This window comes from Dermacentor silvarum, chromosome 10, assembly GCF_013339745.2.
Source record: "Dermacentor silvarum isolate Dsil-2018 chromosome 10, BIME_Dsil_1.4, whole genome shotgun sequence".
NCBI classification, from domain to species: Eukaryota; Metazoa; Arthropoda; class Arachnida; order Ixodida; family Ixodidae; genus Dermacentor; species Dermacentor silvarum.
Window position 1 is genome coordinate 42,942,276 of NC_051163.1, and position 7,827 is coordinate 42,950,102.

A 7,827-nucleotide genomic window follows, 5' to 3' on the forward strand; every position below is an offset into this window, starting at 1 on the left:
TTCGTCTGTTTTCCCTTTTATACCGCAAATATACACCAACTACATCAGCTCTCCCCTTTCCTGCTTCCCATATATGGTTGCGACATTGCACTCGGAAACAACAAACCTGCCGCATTTCGTGTGTGTTAAAAGCTTTGCAGGTAGATCATCGAGAGAGCCCCTCTTTGATGCAACGAATGAACAGTGATTCGGACCCATAGGAAATTTCGTATGCAACGAATGAACAGTAATTTCCTACCGAAGGAGCTTTAGTTTTGTTTTTCAAGGCAACTTGATGCGTAGAGGACGCTCTTGAAGGGTGCGATTCCTTGCGTTACCTATTCTTGCGTTTATTGCTTTAAGTAATTATGTATGCAATTGTTGATTATACGATCTGTACCATGCAACACGTGTGGTGGCTTAGAATATCTAAATTACGTGGACTTTCTTCGAAATACCTCCACCGCCGAGTGGGCTTCTTTCGTTCTGGGCATGCTATAACTGGCCACACAGAGGACATCAATGGGTACAGGCAACTGGCCTCACCACCATAGCTAGGGAGCCAGCCGGACTCCGGAAGCAGAATAGAAAACAGAATACTATTGCAGCAGAAACCATCGCAGACGATTGTCAAAGCCAGTTATAGCTTTCATATGCGACCCTACACTGTCTATCTCAGTGCAATTCTGGCAACCGCACAGCTTACGCTGGCAATATGACTAGACAAGACCCTTTCGGTATACAATCGGCGACAAAATTCCAGAAATTCTGATAGAGTAGGCGTGTCCTGCACCGAGTAATAACTGAATAACAGTCAGATTACGCTGAAATTAGGTATCACAATACCACGCGCAGGATACATGGCGGCTTCCATTCTGCTTGAGGCTGATGAGACACCGGCCTCATGTGATCTCAGGGACGCCAAGGAGTGCCCACAAATCAAAGGATCTTCCATCTCCTCCCAATATATCCTTCGGGGTGAACAGTCTGAATGATGATATAAAATAAAGTACGTACATAATAACTTTCTGGGGTCGGCGAGCTTTTTTGTTAAGTTCGGTTTTCACCACTGAAACGTGCAATTTTTGGGGATAACATCAATTCTTGTATTTTTCTTTACGCGTCATCTTGTCATATTTTTCTCGCATACAGAGGAGACGGAGAGAATCATTGTTAGGTGACAGCTGAGAGCTTGGCCTCAACCAGTGCCTATGAGCTAGTCAACGTAAGTGAAAGGGGAGAGGGGGAAAGAAAAAAAGATTGACCACCACGATAATGCAGAAACTTACGAGCCTGCACAAAGTTGAGAAAAACTGCAATTCCTAAGACGAGTTTTCAACAGCTGAACAACTATAGTTCAGTTAAATACTAACCTGCGATTACTACTTGCACTTGTGGTATACACGCGTTACCCTTGATACTATTGTAGGCCGAAAGCGTGGCCTCTTCCGGGATAAAGGCCATATAAATTCTCGGGTGTGACGTAGAGAATCACGACATAATTATGAGGCACGCAGGAATGGGGTTAAACTCCGGAATAATTTTGACCACCTGGAGTTCTCGTGCACCCCATGCCCCGTGAACTGGCGTTTTTGGATTTCGCCTCCATCGAAGCGCGTCCTCGGCGGCCGCGATTTGACTGCGCGCCCTCGGGCTCACCAGCGAAACGCCAACGCCACTAGCCACTTCGGCGGGTGGATAAAGGATTGGGAGACGGCGCCTGCTCTTGCGAAGCCTTTTCCCCTGATGCTCAAGAGACTGGATTCTCTGCTTCTTTAGCGAAGCTGTACCCGTGCGGCGGCGGCGGCGGCGTCGAAGGCTGACAGTGGCGAAAGCGCAGTCGGTATCATAAACCAATCAGACAGCCAGAAACGCAGACTGCGTCGGAGCCCCGAAGCGGCCGGGCGTCGGTGAGAACATGCAGCCTGACGCCGGCGTCGTTAGAGCCCGCGATGCATACAGGAACCTGCATCGCGCATCGGACGTAATGAAGGCTATAAAAGTAAGCTTGGTGATAGTGCAGCTCTTGAGTTTAATTGAATTGTATAATTATGTGCCCCTGATTGATTCCTTGGTTTTACGTGCCAAAACGAAAAAAAAATTGTGTGCCCAAATCAGCGTACATACCTTTTAGTTTGGGGCGCAATAAAAAAAACGCAAGCCTCAAAATAGGTTAACAAATTGTATATTAAAAATTTGTATTGCGGAATTTCGCAAAGCGGAGGTAGGTTTATCAAAGGCAGAATTGACATCCACCCGTATTTAGCACGAAGCTCCAAAGGAAACCCACAAGGGTTTCTCAGAAACACAGCTTCGTAGTTGAAGAAAAATTCGTCCTGGTCCGGAATTCGAACCCGTACATATAGGTAAAATTCATACTGAAACGGCTTGGCTAAGCTAACGGAGTTGAAAACAGACCATAGACTCCGGAGGTGTATGACAATTCGATCAGACAGGTTCGCTGTACAATGTACAAGTGGCCCGGATATGCATACAACTGGCATTTGTGCCAAATTTTCTTTTTCGGGAAAGCAGAGCGTGATGGGAGATTCGTAATGTCTTGCACTCTGATTAGGCCGAAAAATAAAAAAGTGGCCCGGATGCAGCAGCACCGGCAACACGCAGAATGCACGCTGTCGGCGTTTTGCCCGCGTTCGCTATGCGTGCGGCACTGTTGCCGGACTGATATAAATGGCATTGGTGTGCCTCCCTTCCCTCCCCCCTCCCCCACGGCCTTTCGTGCGTCGGAAGGCGCGTTTTCTATATATATGGTGATTTAAAGGAGGAAAGAGACGCCTTTCGGGCCTTAAGGGAACGGCGCAGACGCGCGTTTGTTCTCCGCGTGACTCCCCGTGAAAGCGCGCGCCCCTCGCACCCTTTCACTCGCACATACAGCGTTCGGCGCGTGGCGACATTTCATCTCCAGATTCGTAATGTCTTGCAATAAAATAAAAAATATCACACTCGGGGTGAATGATGATTGGGGAAGCCGAATCATCGGAAAGGGGACGCTAAAAATGCAGAGAACTCTCTAAGGGGGAGCGGCCACAGGTCTTAAGCCATTTACACATGCCGGAACGTGACAGCCATGGCATTTGTGCCAAATTTTCTTTTTCGGGAAAGCAGAGCGTGATGGGAGATTCGTAATGTCTTGCACTCTGATTGGGCCGAAAAATAAAAATGCAGAGAACTGAGGAAGACAGAAGACAGCAGCGGCGCATAGCGTTGAGTCACACCAAGGAGGATGGGTCACACTTGGGTAACACCAAGGAGGTTTAAAATTTTTTTTAACCTCCTTGGGTAGCACAGACGGCCATAGGATGATGATGATGATGATGCCTCAATGAATGGCACAACCCACTGGCCTGAGACGAGTAATTTTCTTTGTTTCTCCCTTATTTATTTCTTCATATAGCTACATCCTTTTATGTCTGATTGACTCATGATCTTTATTTCTACGTTAATATTTAATTCTTCCAGGATCGGTTTGTTTTCATTATTTTACAGCGAAACTGTCTATGGTTAGGAGATGGGATTTTGTGGCGTCCGCGCAGAAAGACTATTATCATCATCAATGGCTCGAGCGTCGTCGTCTTTTTTCACAGCTGGCTCGTTGGCGTCCCTCGGTGCAACCGCGCGAGCGCGCTCGTGCCACTGCTCCCGCGTTCGTTGTCTTCGTCTTCTTCCACAGCTGGCTCCGTTGCCGCTCATCATTCCAGCGTGGAATTTCACTTCACTTCTGTCGTCGTAATGGGGAGGCCACGTTTACGGGGGCATGAGCCACTGCTTAAGGGGGTAATAGCCATTCATTGTCTTACGTGACGGACAGATTTAATAACATAGATGATACGCGAATGTTTGTGCGTACCTATCGTCACGATGACCACCGTTCAGGACAATAAATATGTTCGGAGCTCTGTTCAAAATTCTGTGTCACATTTGTGTCGTGCGCTAAACAGCTTCGCTGGTCATCCACCTTCACTGAGTGGAATGGGTCTAATTTTTTCCTGTTCTTTTTCTTCTTCTTTGCAGGAGGCGGGCGAACTATTGTGCACCCACCGCCATGGTGGGCGCGTGCCAATCGCTGAGGTCTGCGACAGCAGCAGCGGTCGTAGAAGAACTTCGTACCATGATGGACGCACCTTATTAATTCGTTAGAACCCACTAGATGCGCGTTTTGCAAGCTGTGTTCTCATTGCGTCGCAGGATTCCTGGATCAACTGTATCCGGAGCATCATCAGGAGGATCTTGGCCTGGCCACTGCCTAGCGTTCATGCAGTGAACTTCTTAAAGCCTCGAGCCACAATAGGAGAATCTGTTCCAGACGTGGCCAGATTGCATAAAAGGCGTTTGGTGCTCCTGTGTTTCTGCAAAGTGTGGAACGCCAATGGCTGCTCACGCGCGTAGTCGCTGAGGGGCAGCCAGTTACCTAGATCGTGGAACCACCAACTGCCAGTTAGAACAAGGAAGTCTGCTATGAGAGCGCAGGTAAGAATAATACTGCGACTCGCAGAAATTCTGGCACTCCGACTGCCCGCAATATTTAGTCCTTAGAAAAGTTTCGCAAACATAGACTACGCCAATATTTCGTCGGGAGCTTTAAGACGGTTGCTGAACTAAACGTGCTACTGAGCTAAACGAGCTAAACATGCTACTGTGGCATGATGGGCCCATGTAATGTTAAATTACTTCTGTGCGCTCCACTGCAGCGATTAACACTATCAATCATTTAAATCTTTCTCCGACATATGCGCTCCTTGTACAGGTGTACAGTGCGCCAGTCACTGCATTTTGTAGTACCTCTCTCGTCTGGCCCGTATCCGTGATGCAAACTATCGTTGCAGGAGCGTCCTGGCGGATAACAAGGCAGTTAGTCGACCTCTAAGGATATGACATGTCGTCTTGTAAAAGTAAGGAGTAGGATTTATCATGCATTAATGTGATGCTTTGCACACCGCTCAACTGGGACAGCATTATTCTGGCAGCCATCGTAAGAGATCTGTAAAAAAAATGTACGCCCTTGCATGTCGAAGCCTTCTACACGTCGGCGTTCTGCTGTACGACGTGGTTACGGAGTGGTTAATCCTACTGGCAAACAGCGCTGAAGTTTCGCGTGCCAACAACAGCGCCGTAACAGACAGTCTATAATGCATCGAGGAAACAGCAGCACATGCACTACGTGCATGGCTGTACGGCCATAGACAGAGCTTGGCTGGACTTATCTGGAAATCGGGGGCTGGCGATAGAAGCGCGCGTTTGTTATCCTCCAAAACAACGCGCTGTTTTTGGTGTTCTCTCTATTGGATAGCGTCATTATATTTTAGTCGTACACTTCAACTGCCGTGACGCCTCCTTGCAAGTACTGATTCTCCATACAGTGGTAGGTACGTCTGTGGTGGGAATGTTGTTGCCTTTTTAAAATATTTCGCTACTGTACTAATCCTGATAACATTGAGGAGTGCGCACCCTATAGTGACTGAATCCAGTGTGTAAGAGGCGGCGGCATATCATTTTCACACAATTTCACTCCCAGCTGACGGGGCATTTATTCCGAGCTCATCGAGCATTACTTCAACGTCTGTTGCATATTTTTACACCGAGACCTGTTAACGTGATTCTGAGAATAGTGCTTTCGTTGTATACAAGCTTTCGTTATAAGCTATGAACACTGCAGCAATACTTTAATATTTTGCTATCTGCAGTTACATTTGCGATATTGTGTAATGCAGTTTCTTGTTTTTCTGTATTCTGGTAAAAAAGTCGAAAAAAAAAAGCTGCGAAGTTTTTTGTATTCTTTCTTCAACGGTGACATTGATCAGTTCTTTCGTGCTTTTCAAAAGTGCCCGGCTACAGGTCGTGTTCATCTCATGTAATGTAAAGCTAGTATTGTGTGATCTTTGCACGTTGTCTTGCGTTGTCTTGTGTCTAGTTTCCGCGTGGCGACAAGCTTTAGCCAGCGGTTAAAGTGCGCAACTGATTACAGGAGTTGTTAATAATAGCAAAGAAATACCTCGCGCAAACAGAAAGAAAAACGAACTGCAGCGATCAAGGGCGCGCGGCACGGGAGCTCTTCGTCTTCTTGTGGGAAAAAAAAATTCAGGCAGAAAACTGCACTGGAGTTGCCTAAATGTGCGTAAGCATTGTGCCAGTTTCTCAGCTCCACGCAGCGCGGTGTCGTTACCAATCTTATCATACTTGATCCGACCAGCATAAACACGTATCAAGCTTCATCGGTCGTTATGTCAGCCTTATCATACTACATCCGACCCTTATCAAGCGTTATCAGTTGTCATCACCCTTATCGGACTCGATCCGACCTTTATCCGCCCTTATCGGTCGTTATCAACTTGCGAAAGCATATGTCCAGCGAAGTTGTTGCAAAACCACCACTGCATCTTTTGAGGGGCGTATGCAATGCTTTATTGATGGTTCGGATGCTTGTTTTTAACTTGTTCTTTATTGAAACGTATGCCGTTCTGGTGTTGTAAGGGCGATTTCAATGAATGTATGCACTGTTCGCTTCACTTCGCTGAGTGGTTGTAGACTCAGCCTTATGGTGAGGTATGAGCGATTGCATTTTTTTTTTGCTTGCTTACGGGGGTATGAGCCATTGCATTCGTCTTTGAGACAGGTTTCTCGTTGGGTTAGGCACAGCAATGCATGCGCATTTAAATAACGGCAGCGTAAGATGCGCTGCCCATCGGGCGTACTTTCCTTCACCGTACTTGAAGCCAGTGGTCTACCGGACAACGACGTCATCAGACTTTACAAGAGTGACATGATACACAAAATGAACTCCATTTATCAAAGCTCCCAGTTTCAAAGCGAGTACACTGGCTGCAACGGTGGGGATCTAGGCTGCAATGTTGGCGATGCGGTACCCTGGCCTCGCCGTCTCTCGTGAGAGCCGTTCACGCTATTCTGCCACTGGCGGGTCATCACTTACAAGCGGGTGTCTCTAATACGGTACGTCGAAAAGCTGGTGAGTGTTGCCTCATGCCTTGAGGTTCAAGTTATTTTCAAACCCAATTTTTTCTGCCTTTTTCTCACTCATGCTCATACTTCGACATGTTGTGAGGTGTTTTGTGTGCATCACGCACGTTTCGCAGGCATGCCAACGTGTTTGGCATGCACGCTGACGTGCTTTATGTTAACCGATGTTGCATTCGCACTGCATGATTCAAAGTTGCCTACTGCACGTAGAAAAGTGAAAGCTCAGAAATTTATGCCTGCCGAGACAACCGAAATAGGTAAATAATGTAAGATTATAAAGCGTTCGTTCTAATGGAAATTTTTCTTTTACTTGAAATTATTGCACGTGCCTAAATTTCCTCGTCTTGCTCTCACCAGTTGGGACTGATGCTACACGTAAGTAAAGACAATTTCATTTTACTTTGCATCGGAGCTGAACGCTAATTGCTGAAGTGTTCGTCTACCCACGCTTCTTTTTTATTCACCCTTCTCTGAAGACTTCTGAGAAAGAGAAAGAAAGCTTACGGTGTCGTGAGATTTGCCGATTGAGTATGTTCAGCATTCATTACCTGGTCTGCCACGTCTTCACTTCTCACTGATTACGTCCATATGTATACGTACGCACGTATGCGCGTTTGTGCGTGCGTGCATGCGTGCAGCACAATTCAGTAGACGTTTTTTTAACCGACACAATAGTCATGCCGGCGTACGGTGCCGGTTCTTCGACAATCTCAAATGATGTACTTGTTAGTGGTGAGGTAGAGTATATGAAACAGATTTCAAATATATTCTTTGTTATTCGTTTCTGGTTTTCGTTCGAGAATTTAAGGTCGCCTGAAAGAAACCGCAATACATTAAATCCAGATAAAACAACTT